Source organism: Coffea arabica, chromosome 7c, assembly GCF_036785885.1.
Source record: "Coffea arabica cultivar ET-39 chromosome 7c, Coffea Arabica ET-39 HiFi, whole genome shotgun sequence".
Lineage (NCBI taxonomy): Eukaryota > Viridiplantae > Streptophyta > Magnoliopsida > Gentianales > Rubiaceae > Coffea > Coffea arabica.
Window position 1 is genome coordinate 22,453,094 of NC_092322.1, and position 17,674 is coordinate 22,470,767.

The following is a 17,674-nucleotide window of genomic DNA, read 5'->3' on the forward strand; positions in this document are numbered from 1 at the left end:
AGATATCACTAACATACCACTCACAAGCAAAAGGACAAGCTAAATTAGCCAATCGAGAGATCAAGCTCATATTGGAGAAAACGGTGAATAAATCAAAGAAGGATTGGGCGAGACATCTCGATGATGCATTATGGGCATATCAAACGGCATTTAAGACACCTTTGGGGATGTCGCTGTATCAATTAGTCTTTGGAAAAGCTTGTTATTTGCCTGTAGAGGTTGAACATAAAGTATATTGGGCAATTTAGGCAATTAACATAGATTTACGTCTTACAGGTGAAAGAAGACTACTTGGGCTGTGCGAACTTGAAGAACACCGGCTACATGCTTACGAAAATGCAAGAATTTATAAGGAGAAAGTGAAATATTGATATGATAAGCATCTCGTTCCCAAACAATTTGAAGTGGGGCAAAAAGTGTTATTATACAACTCACGCCTTAGATTGTTTTCCGGAAAACTCAAGTCAAGATGGTCCGGACCTTTTGAAATCACTCAAGTGTTTCCTTATGAAGCAGTTGAAATCGTTAATGCAAGAAATGAATGATTCAAGGTCAACGGTCAACAATTAAAATCCTACTTGGTGGGTAAAATCATTCCTAAGGGACTCATATATCCTTTGGGTGACTCTTCTTCAACTTAAAGATCCTACCCTTATGAGTTGAGCCAACGACTATAAACAAAAGTGCTAGTTGGGAGGCAACCCAACGATTTGTTTAGTTTTAATATGTTTTTAATGTGTTTTTTTTTGTTAGTTGGTGTGATTTTTTTTTACATATTTTATTGGTTCGTAGGGGGGCTACCGCAGTTTGAACGTTTATCTTAGAGGTGCACTTGAAGAACGATAGTTAAAAAGGAAGTTTCTATATTGGATTTTGTTTTAAGTGTCTACATTTCTCGTTCATATATCCAATATTGCACTTTCATGATATGCAAGTGAGTTTCAATGATAACATGTTTGTGTATGTTCATTAACTCATTTGATATGCATTTCATGCCTAAAATTGATATTTTAGTGTTAAAGTGCCAAAATGATCAAAGAACCTCAACCATCAAATTGCAATTTAGATGTGTTTGATGTATTTTGAGAGGTTGGATTTTGTGTTTAGGGTATATTACACTTGCATGTGGTGTTGAAATTGTGAAAAAATTCATCCCAAGTGTAATTTGAAAATAGTAGAAAAAGCTGTCAGAATTGAAAATAATTGCAGTTTCTGTAATTGTTGCAGAAACAGCCGGATCCGAGCTTGGATGCGAAGAACTTCTCTCGGATCTGAGGGCTCGTCTGCTCTTCTGGCGAGGAGGATCCGAGCCCATCGAATTCGAGGCCTGATCGAACCGATCCGAGCTCGAATCGGTTCGGGGATATAGTAGAACCGAGGCTTCGGTTCTGCATTTTTCCAGATTTTTCATCATCTTCTTCACCCAAACCCTAACCCTCTCCTCCAATCTTCCATTACATCCATTAATCTTCCAATCTTTCACCATTAAAACATCCCCAAGCCTCTTATGGTCATAAACCCTCAACAATTTCGCATCAAAAACATCAATTTTGGGGCTTTTGATTGTCAAACAAAGAGTAAAAGACCGAACTGAATTTCACACATTTGGGGGCTGAATTTGTGCTAGTTTCTCTTGCATTTTGCACTTTGACCTTCCTTTAGCAACACTCTACAAACTTGAGGTAACATTTCTCAACTCTCTTTGATATTTTACAATTCCCAATTTTCAATTTTTCTAGTTTTTGACATATTTTGGGAAATTCATATTTGTTGAAATTTCTTGTTGTATATGTGCTACATTGTGTTAATAAATGTCATTAAGCCTATTTTGATGCTCAGTAATAATATATTTGTGGTTACGGTAGAATTTTTCTTATTTTCTCTCAATTATTGGGCTAATGCACATTGTTCCTTTTTGCTTGTAATTTCTTGCTCTCTTTCAATATGTTGAACTCTTTTAGAACGTAGAGATTACTTTTATGCCAATTAGAAAATTACATGCGACCATATGAACAAATTGGTATTAATTTCTTAGATTGAATTGCTAAGAAGTTGAGAATTGTTTAAATTGAGGATGTTTTATGAATGAGTATTGAGATGTCGTTTTAAGTGATTTTAGGAGCTCAAATTTTATGGCACATCATATTTGCAAGTCCTTTATGCTTCGACAGTGCATTCTATTCATTAATATTCTTTTAACTCACAAGTGATTGAGGTAGTAATTGGATTCTCATTCATACCATGTGATGAGATTTGGGACATATAAATGCATTATAAATGTTGGATTGTGCTTGGGATATTGCTCCCAATTTTCAATTTTTCTAGTTTTTGACATATTTTGGGAAATGCATATTTGTTGAAATTTCTTGTTGTATGTGTGCTACATTGTGTTACGAAATGCCATTAAGCCTATTTTGATGCTCAGTAATAAGATATTTGTGGTTATGACAGAATTTTTCTTATTTTCTCTCAATTATCGGGCTAATGCACATTGTTCCTTTTTGCTTGTAATTTCTTGCTCTCTTTGGATATGTTGAACTCTTTTAGAAAGTAGAGATTACTTTTTTGCCAATTAGAGAATTACTTGCGACCATTTGAACAAATTGGTATTAATTTCTTAGATTGAATTGCTAAGAAGTTGAGAATTGTTTAAATTGAAGATGTTATATGAATGAGTATTGAGATGTTGTTTTACGGTGATTTTAGGAGGTCAAATTTTATGGCACATCATATTTGCAAGTCCTTTATGCTTCGATAGTGCATTCTATTCATTAATATTCTTTTAACTCACAAGTGATTGAAGTAGTGATTGGATTCTCATTCATACTATATGATGAGATTTGGGACATATAACTGCATTATAAATGTTGGATTGTGCTTGAGATATTGCTTTGTAGGAAATTTTCTTGAATTTGGTGTTTCTTAGTAGGGAGTTTAGCCCTTTTTAAAGGGGAAACTCTGCCCAAATTTTTACCACTTTGCATCAAATTTATTAAATTTTTAAAGGGGAGTTTAGCCACTTTGCATCATCCATGTTCTCAAGGGGCATAAGGTTTTGTTTTTCTAATATGTGAACTAATTTTGACATTGACATAGGCACGATGGTTCGAACGAGAAGAGCTATCATTCGCACCCCTTCGCCTTCCTTGAGTGATAAACATATACCTTCACCAGTTGAAGAATTTCCGTCGCCCGAGTCACCTCCTCGATCACAACGCAAGAGGGCGTCCACAAGTCGAGAGGAGTCATCTCCGGACTATGATACCACACGGTTCATCTCGCTAGAAAATCAACAGTGGTATGAGACCGGATTAGCCAAAGAGATCATAATTGAGAAATATTTGGTGCCTGAGGTGGACGATCATTACAAGGTGTCCACGGCTTTTGGTCGACTCGGATGGCCGAACATTCTAAAGTTGCTGCGACATTACTCCTCAAACTTGGTGTGGGCGTTTTATGCCAATGTGGAGGCTAAACAAGGACATAGTGGCAATTTGATTGTCTCTTGGGTTCGAGGCAAGAGGGTGGCCATCCACCAGGAGACAATCGCCCGATTTATCAAACTCAAGGATGAGGGAGTGGATGTAAAGCTGACCAAGGAATTTAAGACTCGTGATCCTTGGCAAATCAAAGAAGCAGTAGCATAACTTAAGGGCCAATATAGAGAGAAAGGTAGTTCGAAGAAGAAGATTGTATATGCCGACTCCTTTGAGACTTGGTATCATCTTATTTTCTATCTCTTTGCGCATAATGTGATATCCAAGAAGAGTGGCAAACACGAGTTGCGAAACAGCGATATCTACTTCTTGGATAAAATGATGCATGGCGCGGGATGGCAGTTGACTGGTACTCCTCTGGCCAGTATCATTATTAGCTATATGCAGACCACGGCTCGCATGAGGGCCGGCGAAACCTGCTTTGGATTCCCTCGCCTTCTTTTCATCCTTTTTTAGAAGTTCAAGGTTCCCCTTAGAGCCGAGCGAGCCCTTGTCACCAAAGCCGTTGATGAAGTCAATGCCCCATTGCTCAAGTCTTTAGGCATTCCAACAGACTTTGGCACTTCTTTGGTTCAAGACATTGGTGAAGCTTCGACCTCCACTCAACCTCCACCCCATCCTCAACCAAGGCTAGAAGCTCATGAGACTGAAGCGCAGCAGACTCAATTGCCTCCAATTCCACCTCCATCACCTCTCTCTAGGTCTAGGTGGCAAGAGATTTTAAACGTTATCTACTGTATGGAGACGAGAGTAATGGAGTGGATTGCCCCACAGGAGCGCGCTCTCACGGAGAGGTTGGAGAGGCATGATCGACATCTTCATGCGTTGGAGGACCATTTCCACATCCGTCGTTCCTCTACGCCGATTCCAACTCCCATACTTGGCGAAGGTCAAGCTGCATCTATTCCTGAGCCACAAGGCGACATTGAGCAAGAAGCCCATGGAGAAGTCGGAGGAGAAGAAGTTTCGGAACTTGGCGGCCCCTCAGCTTAATTTGCTTTGTTTTTGTTTTTATTTAGTTTTCACCTTTCTTTTGTTTTAGATTATTTTTTGTTGACTTTTAGTTAAGTGTTTTGTTTAGTTAAGTCTTTTGGACTGTATCACTCCTTTATTGTTATGTACTTTACCCCCTCCTGCAATCTATGTAGATTTTGGGATGATCGTGATGTTTGAGATGTTCGTATCGACTGCTGGATCGCTCATTCCCGTTGATTAGGGAAGTATTGTTTCTTTACCTTCTTGTCCCATTAAGGACAATATGACTCTTAAGTGTGGGGGAGGATGTGGTTTATATGGTTGTTAGTGCATGCTTAAATTTTGGAAATATAGCTTATGATTGAATTTTGGTTGAAATGTGATTTGCTGGCAGGGAGTTTCGACTATGTATAGGGGAAACTTTGCCCAAATTTTTCCAAAATATTATCCAATATTGCACTATTGCCCAAGAAACTATGATGGATTGTCAAATTTCCCTAATGGTTCAAAAAAATTCAAATATGCTTTGGATGAATTTATTTCTTTCATGACTTGTGATTAGTATTATGTGATTCTGATAAGTGCACTTTAGGAAGTATATTTAATAAAGTGGAGACAATTATGCCTCTATTTCTATCTTTAATGAATTCTCTCCCTTCACTTTGATTTACAAATAAGTGATTGATATAGTTTAATTGGTAATGTTTTTCCATTTCTGTGAGAACCCGTAAATTCTTCTTAATAATTTTCCTAGGGTTTATCCCCTTTAATGGCATGTTTTCTACATTTTCTGGCTTAGGAAAAAAATTTCCCAGTGAATTTTATGAGTAATTATGTTTTTAGATGATTTTTCTAGTATTGGAGAGTTTTTGAAAAATTAAGGATATATATCGGACGTGGGACCCACTAGTGCGAAAAGTTTGAAAAAATTCGGTCAATTAGCTTAAGTTTTGGATACTGGTTGAAATTTATCGGGTGTTAAGAGATAAGTAGAGGATGAGAGGTGATTGATGTGAGAGGAAACAAAAGGATAGACTTGCATTAATGGAGGTGACAAGTGTCACCATGAGATTGGATATAACTTTTGACTACTATTCCATATTTTACCCTTTGATTAAATAAACCAAAAACTAACCAAAAATCACCATTTTTATCTCTATCTTGGCCGGCCACCTTGAGCATAAGAAGGAAGAGAACTCTTCAAAGTTTTGTCTACCATCTAGCTCAAATCCTCCAAAACAATTGCTTGATCTTGTTTCTACTCCATAAAACCCCTCCATTTGGTGTTAGTAAGTGATTTGGTGAAGTGTTTAAGGAAGCTAAGGTGTCCAACAACTCTTCCTCTCTTGTTTACTAGGTGAGTGGTGTTTGAACTTTCTCCTACACTTAATGAAGCTTAATTTGTGCCTAGTGGGAGCTAAAGTGATGAAATATGTGGTTTATTTCTTGGTTTTGGATGAATTGATGTAGTTTTCAATTTATTGATGAATTTTCTGGTTTAATATGAATGTAATGTTGTGGCTATCCTTGATGATGGGAACTGATGTTTAATGACTCTAGTAGGTGTATAGGATAGATAATTGTAACCAATTTCTGGTTTGGAAGGAATTTGAGAAAGTTAGGGTTTTATATCCCCAATTCTGTCCGATTTTGTATCTCATGGTTAGAGGCCGAATTGGCCTTGGCTTAAAACATGAAAGTTGTAGGTATTGATGTTTTAAAGGTTCCTGTAAAATTTCAGGTCAATCGGAGTAGTGTAGAATGAGATAAGTCGAAAATACCGAGACTGGTCTAGGAAGGGGTGCTGCGAACAGGGTTGCCTTTTCATTCAATTTGACCGTGACTTTTCACCCTGATCCTCACCGAATTAGATTTTGGCCAAAACATAAAAGTTGTAGCCAAGGCTATAAACTAGTTGACTGTAAATTTTCAGCTTGATCTGACCACTGTAACATGTGAAATGACCGAAATACCCTTGACTGTTTTCGAAACCTGTTTCACGCCCAGATTTCTGTTTTCGTGTAGTCTTCCATTTTCGACCATGAAAATGCACGATTTGGCCTTTGAGATCTTCTGATGAAATGTAGCTTGATGTATTAGCTACCATATGCCTTTGGAATTTCCGAATTTGGACCTGTACAGACTGAGTTGTACTAATTACAGCAGGATGAAGTTTGTAAACCTGTTTTTGTGGTTCTGGTTTAGTGTCTTGCATATTTGACCTGGTTGTGATAGGAATTGGACTGAGTGACGTTCTACATTGTTGTAGCCCTGGTTCTTAGCTTCGAAGCGGTGGGTCTTACACCCTCATCCGATAATCGTAGTGAAATTGGTGCCATTACCGTAAAATAAGGACAAAAACTGTTTTTTTCAGGGCCAAAGTTAATTGCATTTCCGGATTTTCTGGTTACCTATGATACTTGTATATGCATATGAAACCCTATTGGGGTTGTGATTGGCATTGCTTTATGACTCGTTATCGAGTTTCATTGTACTTGTTTACGTGTTCTAGGGCGTGACGGTGGTTCACGACATTCTCTTGACGGAAGTGCATGAAACAACACTTAATTGATAAGTGAGTATACTACTCACTTGAATGTTACAATGTGGCTTTGCTATATGTGATTTTGATGCCTTGAAGGCTTATTTGGCTATTGGAATTGATTGAGGTGAGGGTGTACTTGACCGCCCTCACCCCTTGTGATACCGTTAATGACTGTTTACTGCTTCACTGATATACTGCACTTGCTATATGAGATATTGAATTCACTTCATGAAAAACTGATTTGGTGTCGTTTGGACGAGTATCCAACGGCCTTACTGTATTACTGAGCTCAACCCCTTTGGTAGTCAATTGAATCGAGCCGGCGAAGGCTTGGTCGTAAAAATTGACATGCCACGGGGACTGTACTGGGGAATCTTGTAGTAATAAGACTCTTGATTCCGGTAAACTCGAGTATTACCAAAAGCTACTGATTGGATTGCGAGCCCGGATGGGGTATGTTTGGTGGAAGGGATGGGAGTGAAGTGGGTTCTACGGTTGGTACTCTTAACATTGACGGAGGGTCAATGAGGTTGGATCAAGAATGTAAGCGTGGAAATGGGCTCTTGAGAGCCGTCCGTATCCTTTTACCGACTTGTTTTTATTCTTTAATTGTGTACTTGAAATGAAAGGTTATGCTATATGCTCTTTGTTGCTTATGTGGTAGTAACTCACTGGGCTTAAACTCATTCCGTTCCATTTGTTTTCCTTACAGGAAATGACCACTTTTGGAAAAGGTTGTGTTAGTTGGTTGTCAAGTTGAGCTCATGTAAATGTCTTTTGAATAGCTCTTTGAATGAAACCCTAATGTGTATTGGGTTCAATTTCTTTTGATTGGTAAACCGGACATGTATATCCATGATGAATCGTTTTGATATGCCACTTTGGCTTTTGGCTTGTAAATGTTACATTTCAATGTATATATGTTTGGTTGACATTTGGTTGGATTTCGGATTAACTCGTATTTCAAACGGCAAAAGAAAAATTTGGCTACTCTCGGCCTAGTATCCGGATGCTGACGTGGCCGGTACTGTTCATCATCGGCTTTGATTTTCATTTTTTTTTATTTTGTGATTTTGACTTGTTTGCGCGCGTTGGTATGTTCCGGAACGTATTAGATCGACGTCAACTGATCCGTTAGTCCTGGCGAGAGCTGGGCAGGCAGTCCGCTAACCCCTTTGGTTCGCCTTGGGGGAAAGTGGGGCTGTCACAATTTCCATGATAAAAGAGGGTTATATATACATATAGATTTATACATATTCTAAAAAAAGAAAGAAAAAGAAGAAAGCAAAAAGCAAAAAGCAAAAAGCAAAGAATAAGAAAAAAAAGAGAGAGCAATAAAGTTGCACTGATTACTTAAGCACTGAATAACCGGGAATCTTTATCTAAAAATGTCGATTTTCGCGTAAAAAAGTACTTGGGGTAAAAGGTGTTGAGACCTTGACATGTAAGTGCGGAGTAACCGGGGGTTTTCAGCTAAAAGTGTCGACCTTCGCGTAAAAAGGCATTTGCAATATTCAAATATTAGTATTTAGCATATATTTATGATACCCTCCTGTAGTAAAATTTTGAAAAAAAAAAAAAGAAAAATGGGTATAAAGGAAAGTATTACCTTGCGACTATATGGGTCGGTTATTTGTGAAGACAAGCTAGGGTGGGAGAATGATTTGAAGGTGGTTAAATTTATGTATAATTGTTTCTCCTTTATTGAGTATTATGACTATTTAGTGCATTTAGAAGAATTGCATCGTAATTAATAGTCAAGTTGTGAGAAGTGAATTTAAGAAAGCATATTTTCTATTTAGCACTTGAATTGTTGTTTGAGTGGTCTCTTGAATTGCTTGAGGATAAGCAATGGTTCAATTGTGGGGGAGTTTGATAAGTGAATATTGCGTATATATTTTGTATAGTTTTGGACGAGTTTTTGTCATATTTTTAGAGGATCATAGCCATATTTAAGCTCTTTTTGGTGCAAATTGTTTCAAGTGTTGTTTAGTGATCGGAACTTGCAAAATGAGTAAATTAATGCATAAACATATAATATTTTGTAGGTTGTTGGTGCATGAGACACGTACATAAGATAAAGAAGAGACAAAGTGCTAGTTGGAGGATAATGGACAAGTGAAACAAGGAGCAAAATGGAGCGAAAGAGAAAAGAATTTGAAGATGGAAACAAGGGAGAGATATCCGAGCTCGGATCTATTCTCATCCCCCGTGATCCGAGCCCTCGTCTGAACTTCTGGAGAAGTGGATCCGAGACCAGGCGATCTGAGCTTGAAGAAGGCCTCAGATCTTGCATGAAGAAAATGTTGTGGCAAGAGGATCCGAGCTCGGATCACCTTTTCACCCCTCGAATCTTCCTCTCTCCTCTGCAATTTGCAGAACAACTTGTGCTCATTTCACACTTATTTTTTGACTCATGTTTCACACAAAATTTCGGTTGTAAGCTGGCAAACCTCTTGTACAGTTGAATAAGCAAGATGTGATGATTTCAATGAGGGGCAAATTTGGAAAGAAAAGGAGGAAAAGACATTATTAGAGAGGAGTAGAACATAGTAGAAGGAGTCCATATCAGATTTTAGTTTTAGAATTTAGTAGTCTTGTCTTGTTCTTTCTAGCTAGTAACTTTTGTGGAGAACAATTGGAGACATCATTGTACCCATTTTGTTGAAGAAATTAAAGATCATTGGGAGCTTTCTTCATTAACCTTGGCTAAGCTTTCTCTAATCTATCTTTCACTTGTGATTCATGATGTGTTCATGCAATGCAACTATGTGTTTTCTTGTTATATCTTACATGAGTAGCTAAACTTCTAGATTTAGCGAGTAGATGAAGCTTATGATTACTTGATATGAAATGGATATGATTTACACTTGTTACACCTAGTATTAACTTGTCTATTTGTGCATGCTTAGCCCTTGTTGTTGTTTGATCATCAATAACAAGCTCTTAGTTGTTATTATTCAATGAAAATTGATAATAATAATGGAACAACATGAGTAGAACTTAAGTAGTAGACTCATGAGAATAGAGGTACGCTTAAGTGGATTAAACTTGCATTTCGTGAAAAAAACAAGAGTATAACTAGTATTTCACCATGAGAATAGGGAAAACTAGACTATTGTAGGTCATTTCATCATGAGAATGAGATTTGGTAATATTAGAAATGAATCCTAGTTAAACAAGGATTGTAATAAGAGGTAAATCTATTCATTGGTGTTGTTTATGCCATAAGTGGAATCAACATCCCTAGACTCAAGTATTTAGTGAATTTTTCTCCATTTGTTATCATACAATTATCTAGTTAAGACTTGTAGGTAGTATATTCTATTGCTTAATTTGATTGTAGTCTAAATAATAGAGTAAATAAAGGATCTAGTACTTGTTTAAATTACTCCTCGTGGGATCGACCCGATATATACCCTAAACTACTAATTTGACCTGTGTACTTGCAGTCAAATGGGTATAAATCGGAACTAAACTTGCACTTATACCAAAAACCCGTCACTCTGCAATTTGTGCTCTATTTACACAACCTTTTTGACCACTTTTTCTGCAAAGATTCCGGCTGGAAATGATCAGATGAGCATGGAAGCTTTGAGAAGCAATCTTTGAGAGTTTCAAGAATAAAAAATGATAACTAGAAACAACTCAGTTGGCTCTTAAATTCCTCTATAAATATAGGTCTTGGAGAACATTTTCAAAACTTTGGAAGGCTGGGGAAACTCCACAAAAAGGTAGTCTTCACTAGATTTTCCTTAGTTCATTAGTTAGGGTAGATTAGTATAGTTAGTGTAGTTTATTCATTTTGTATTTGTAGTTAGATTTGGATGAAAATTTAAAGAGTAAAGATAGAGTTTGAAGCTTATGTGGCAAGGGTGGCTTCTCTCCTAACACTTTCTCTTTTGTATTTGATTTTATGTTTAACTATAATGCAAGTTTGGTGTTTGTTTTCATGTTTTACTAAAGTTTATGCCTAGAGTTATGGATGAACTTTCTATATCTTGTTTGTGATGTTTACTTAGTTATTTGATGACGTTATTTTGAGCAAGTTATTTATCACTTTTGCTTTTCTAATCATGATTAACCAACCATTAATTGTGATAATTTTAAAGTGTTAAGTTTGCAATGAGAATTGGAATTTAATACTAGTTTAAGGAAGTGATAAAATCAGGGAGTACACTCACAAGAGTAGAGGTGCACTCATGTGATTTTAGTGATTTGTTTCATGCAATTTCATAGAAGAAATGAGCTTGTAGCTAATTTCATAACTACGAGAGTAGGTATGGCTTAGGTACAAGTATAGTTGATTCACTACGAGAGTAGGTTTCACATACATTAAGTAGTATTCACTTAACTGGTAACTTCATTTGCAATAGTAGTAAGAAATTCCATACCTTTAGGAGCTTTTTATTGTTATTTTTATTACTTTTATTTCATGTTTGTAGTGTAAATCTAATCTTTTGTATTTGTGATAATCTAAATAATAAAGAAGTTCGAAAATCATCGGTAGTTGATAATCTTTCCTATGGGATCGACACTTATTACCCATATATTCAATAAACAACTTGTATACTTGTAAAAAATCGCGTGTGAGATATTTAGGATTTTATAAATGTAAAACTTGATTGTAGCTGAACTAATTGATATATGTATACCCCACGCTCGTTAGAACTAAAGAATTAAAAATTTTGGGTTCAAATTCTCTCTTTTCCCTCCTTGTTTCTTAAATCTTGAAAAAACTAAGGTTGAAGCAAAGACAAATCAAATTTTAAATCCAATATCCAGAGAAGCTGAATTTATGAAACCTTTACCTTATTCCTAAATATAGACCTTAAGAATGTTCAAGATTTGTAATGCCTTGATCAATGCTAATGCTGCCAATTTTTACACCCACGCATTACAAAGTCTACAGTGGAAACAACAACTAATCCATCTAAGTCATTTAAGGATGTTGTCCGTCAGGTTAATGTATAATCAACTAAATCACTCTCAGCTCTGTCCCGAACTACATGGTTCAGCCCTCGGTACATGAAACATATAGGCATCTCTAAATAAAATTTTTTATTGCAGTATCACAAGATTATTTGACAAGGTTCTTAAGATTATCTCTCAAACAATTGTTTTAAGATATTTTTCAAAAACTACACTCAAAGATCTTTAGCATTCATGCTTAATGAGACATTTCCTTTTCTATTTTCCTTTAGTTTCCAGACCATTGGCATAAAATTTTTCAAAAATGCCGCAAATACTTCCTTTCCAATTAAAAATTTTATTCCTCAAGAAAATTAAGAAAGTTTTGCAATTAAAACTATATTTGTAATTAAAAATTTAGCATTAGTATTACATCAATAGCCTCAAAAATAATGAAGAAAGGCTTAAGCGATGGTGGCCTAACATGCTGCTATAATATAGTCATTAAATTACATATTGAGAATATCGTCGGAAAGAAAATCTAATGCACTAATTCAGATTGTCACTTTTAAGTGGTATACATAGATAGATAAATTATAATAAGTTATTAAAGTAAAAATATCATTGTGGAGAAAGAAATGGAACTTTGTAATTTTAAAACTTAAAACTATCATGGAAAGGATGAAGGGGAAGAATTGAAGTTTTAAAGTTTAAATGAAATAAGGGTAAACATGTAATCATAGAAGGTGACAAAAATCATTAACACCATAAGGCATAAGCTTGCTCTCCCTTTATGTATACTAGTGTTAAGAGCACATCCAATGCATGTACAATTAGGGAACAATTAAAATGAATCAATTTTGTATAAATATTGTTTGTTAAATACAACAAATTTACATAAAATTTTCATGAAAGAACTTTGGTTTATGCGGTAATAGTAATTTGGTAGTTACAATATTTAGGGTGGTTATGAGTAGTCATATTGACATAATGTGATTAGGTGATTAGAATAAAAATAATTTTTATAAGAGTATAATTAAAAGTTTAAAAGATGACAAAAAATATTTATATCAATTGCCATTGCTCAGGTATTATATATTGTATAGATTATAGTGTATATATTTCAGAACCTCTTGATTTCAAAGTCAAGATATGGTACAAGAAATTCATAAAGCTGTTAACAAATAGTTCAGCATGGTTGCATTTGCATTCTAACTAGGTCGAATCGACGTGCGAAATCAAGCTCAAATTTATAACAATTTGGTCCAATGAGGCTCCAATAATCTCTATTGTTATTTAATATATTAAAGCATTTATGTAAAACATGTATCTGTGTTTCTTGATTAAAAATTAACACTATTCAAAGGAAACTTTATACAACTCATAAAATGTAGAGAAGCAAAAGTGGTTATCTATAAATTAATACAATTAAGAGATGAAAGCTTTTATGTTACATTGGATTGATTCAAGATGAAATTGAAAATTTTAAACTAGTACAAAATTCGGGCTCAAGGCAAAAACTTTAAATCAAGCCTAGCAGATGTAAAAGTCTATGTGACTAGACATGATATTATTCTTCTTTCTTGCTTAATCTCTAGAGCTATTTTGAGTCTGTCAAAGGCTAACGAAAATGGAGCTAGTATGTTCTTTAGACCAGTGGCACAGCCAGAACCTTTATTGAGGGGGCTTAATAATTTTAAACTGAACTTACTACAAGTGATTTGTAAGCTTTTGATACAACTGAGTGTTTGTTAAAGTTTAATAGCGATGAACCAATTTATTCAATATTGCGACAATAAAATAAAAATACATTGTCTATATAGCTTGTTATTTACTATGTGCATTGGTTTTTTAGTCATCTAATGCTATAAAATCATAGTTAATATTACTAACAAAACTATAAGATGTACATTCTAATGCAGGATAGGGAAATAATCTTCAAAATAAAATTATCAAATGAATATTTGGTTTGCTTGTAATTCATATAATTGGGCATATAAGTGAAGTTCAATTTTAAGTAAATAAGATGTATTAGAAAAAAATAAAAATGGCGTGGTATTTTATTTCAAGCTTCCATTTTAAGGATAGTGAGAGCAAATATTGAAAATTTCAACACTTTTGGGGTTAATCGTGAGGCTAGATGAAATATTTTGAAAATTCAAGGGAGCCAAGAGTGACAACACTAAAAGGCCAAAATTTTTTATAGGCTATTATATAGTTTTCAAAAAATTGAATGTGTAGCTCGGCCGCTACTTTATGCCACTGCTACCACGCTCTATGTAACAATAGCAAAAACGTAGAGTCTAATCTTTTCCATATTGCTGATTATCATTCACAAACTATTATTGTAGAAATATTAAACCAAGCATCATTAATTGTAGCCAAGTGTCTTTGTTTAATTGGTTGACTAGATAGGTGCATGGTTGTGTTTTGTAGCGTGAAGTGTAGGATTAATTTCAATGTTAGTATTAGTAGTAGCAGTTGGAGTCTAATGTAGTTTGTCTCGCGTAGAAGTGTGGTAAAATAGATATATGGTTGATAAATTATTTTAGTTAAATTGACAGTGGATCAAATTGATCCAATCCAGTTAAAACCATTTAATAAATGAATCTAAATTGATGTCAGTGTAAAACTGTGATCCATCCATTTATCTATTTACTCTCTCAAGTCCTAAATTTAAGATCCAAATATTTTTTTTTCAAAAAAATATAGATCACCAAAGTTCTATCCTTAAATCACCTAAAAACCTTTTGGTAATAACAACTGCTTGTACTATTACTCTATTTCAGTTCTTTATAAAGCAGTTTCAAATTGTTTTAGTTCCAAGAAAATCTAAGTACTGTGGTCAATTCAACCTTTCATCATTACTTTAAATATTATCTTGTAAAGTAATGAATAATTAAGAACTTGACTACATTATTATAACTTTTGGGTAAATTGAATACGGCTTTACAATAGAAGAAGTTTACTTTTCCAATTTTTTGCATCCCTATTCAAGAGGGATGCCTCGAATAAAATGGAATTCCAATAAGAGGTCTTATGTTATTTGTCAAGTAAAATATTTTTATCATATGAGCACATAGTACCTCGAAATCTATGAAACTCCCTATTATATCATTGATAACAAGCAACCTTATATTTTTTTGGTGGGCTGGGTTGGGTGAGAAGGAGAGAGGGATTGTACGTAGAAGATTTTGGATTTAAAATTTTCTACTCATTAAAAAAAGAAGGTGTCATTTATGTATCTTAATTAATGTCGCAAGGATATTTGTTAGAGAAATCTTTTTTATAAATAAAAGAATAAAAAATAAAAAATTACGTTAACACTGTATGATGCATTCTAGCTTTTTCTTTACTTAAGAATGTGCAGGTTTGCGATCATTATTATATGAGAGTTTAATTAAAAAGAAAAGAGTAGAGACTAAAATATAATTTTGAAAAGGATGGAAGAAGTCTAGAAACTAGAAGCGAATAAAATACAATTAATGCTATTGGCAACTTGGCATATGAGGAAGTTATGAAGGAAACAATCGGTGATCCTACAAAACTCCATCCCACTTTTTTTTTTTATAAATATTCGCAATCACAATGTGCGTTTTTTCTTTTTTAAATTAAATGGATATATATGGATGACATGGATAATCCATTTAAATCCACCAGTATAATTGAGTTTAGATGGTTATCCATTTAAAACTATTGAATTTATATGGATAATCCAAATCCATTTAAGGTTGGTTTATACGGATGGATTGGTGGATATAAATCCATTTTGCCACTTCTAGTCTTGAGTCTTTTGGATATAAAAGTCAGTAGCCTCCATAGTTGCCTATAGTTTTTTCATTTTGCACATTGTAAAAAACTGCAGCCTCATGTGATCAATAGTGAAACTTGGCATATGAGTAAGTTATGAAGGAAAAAATCAATGATCCCACAAAACTCCATCCCACTTTTTTTTTATATATAAATATTCGCAATCACAATGAGTGTTTTCTCTTTTTTAAATTAAATGGATATATATATATGGATGACATGGATAATCCATTTAAATCCACTGGTATAATTGAGTTTAGATGGTTATCCATTTAAAGTTGTTTAATTTATATGGATCATCCAAATCCATTTAAGGTTGGGTTATATGGATGGATTGGTGGATATGAATCCATTTTGCCACTTCTAGTCTCAGGTCTCTTGGATATAAAAGTCAGTAGCCTCTATAGTTGCCTTGAGTTTTTTCGTTTTGCACATTGTAAGAAACTGCAGCCTCATGTGATCAATGGTGAAATTTTCCCTTTGCCCGTTGATTGTTTTTGCGGGTTTATGTGTGTTTATCTATTGGGGTCATTTAGAGTGGTATCAGAGATATGGTAGATTAAAGTATGACAAACTTTAATCCTAATATTATTTGTTCTATCCAAAAACTCAAAATAAAGCCGGAATTCAATTTGTGGTAGAAAACAGATGATAACCTATCTTAAGGCATATAAATTACATCGATATATTGAATCTACACTTGCTCAAGATGCTAGTGAGAATGATAAGGCGAAAGATAGCTTGGATTTACCACAGATTTATTAGGCAATTGACATGTTAATTTTTGAAAATATTGCTACGACTGATACGGCAAAGAAGACTTGGGATATATTCGAAAAAACATACAAAAGAATTGACAGGGCCCAACAATATAATCTGATGATATTGAAAAGGAAATTTAAACTTATGATGATGGAGAATTCGGAAATCCGTTGAGTCATATTTTTCTTGTTTGTCTGATATTAAAAACGAGATGGCACTTAATCATTATGACCTTCCTATGAGAACATTTGTTGAGAAAGTTCTCAATACCTTACCCATGAATTTGATAATGTGGTAGCTTTGATTCAGGAGACAAAATATTTGGAGAATTTGAGTGTTCAAGATTTATAAGGGTCATTAATTCTGCATGAATAAAGAATTAATGGGAAGTTGGAGGATATCCTGAAGAAGGAGATAGTAGAGAAGGCGCTACAACTGCAGTTGAATTTGAGAGACAATAATGATGTCAGGAAGCAAGGTGAATCCAGTCAAAAGAACAGAGGTGGCTACAATAATAAAAGTGGTTGTGACAACAATAATACAGATAGAGAGGTACATCAAATCCTTAACACAATAGAGGTAATAATTTTAATTTTAGAGGTGATAATTCTCACAGAGGAAATAATTTTAGTTAAAATAATTTTGGATAGAAAATTCAATGTTATAATTATGAAAAATTTGGCCACAAAGAGTTTGAATGCAAATTTGGTGAAAATGTAGATAGGAAGTTTTAGGCTAATCTTGCTCTTAATCAAGTTCATGTCAATAATAAAAAATCTGAAACTTTATTATTAGCTTGTAATGCTGTTGATATGGTTGATAAAAATAAATGGAACTTGGATACAGGCTGCAGTAATCATATGTTAAACAAGAAAGAATTATTTGTTGAATTTGATGAATTTGTCCATGGTGAAATTAAATTTGGGAATAACAATGTTTCACCAGTGTATGGCAAGGAAAAATTCTCTATTAGCTTGAAGAATTGGTCTACTATTTTTATTTCTTACGTTTTCTATGTTCTTGGGTTGCATCATAATTTGTTGAGTGTGGGCTAGTTGTTTGAGAAAAAATATGATATTCATATCAGGAATGGTACTTGTACAATTTTTGAAAAAAAAAAATATTGGAATGATTGTCAGTGTGTCAATGACTCGAAATCGCTTATTTCTATTGA

General features: G+C 34.4%; 1 long non-coding RNA gene across 1 annotated transcript; it reads left to right on the plus strand.

Moving 5' to 3' along the window:
* Positions 1-1,266: 1,266 nt before the first annotated feature.
* LOC140010770 (uncharacterized) lies at positions 1,267-4,670 on the plus strand. The gene is made up of 2 exons (XR_011817906.1): positions 1,267-1,682; positions 3,097-4,670. It is a non-coding gene; the product is annotated as an uncharacterized lncRNA (long non-coding RNA).
* Positions 4,671-17,674: the final 13,004 nt, after the last annotated feature.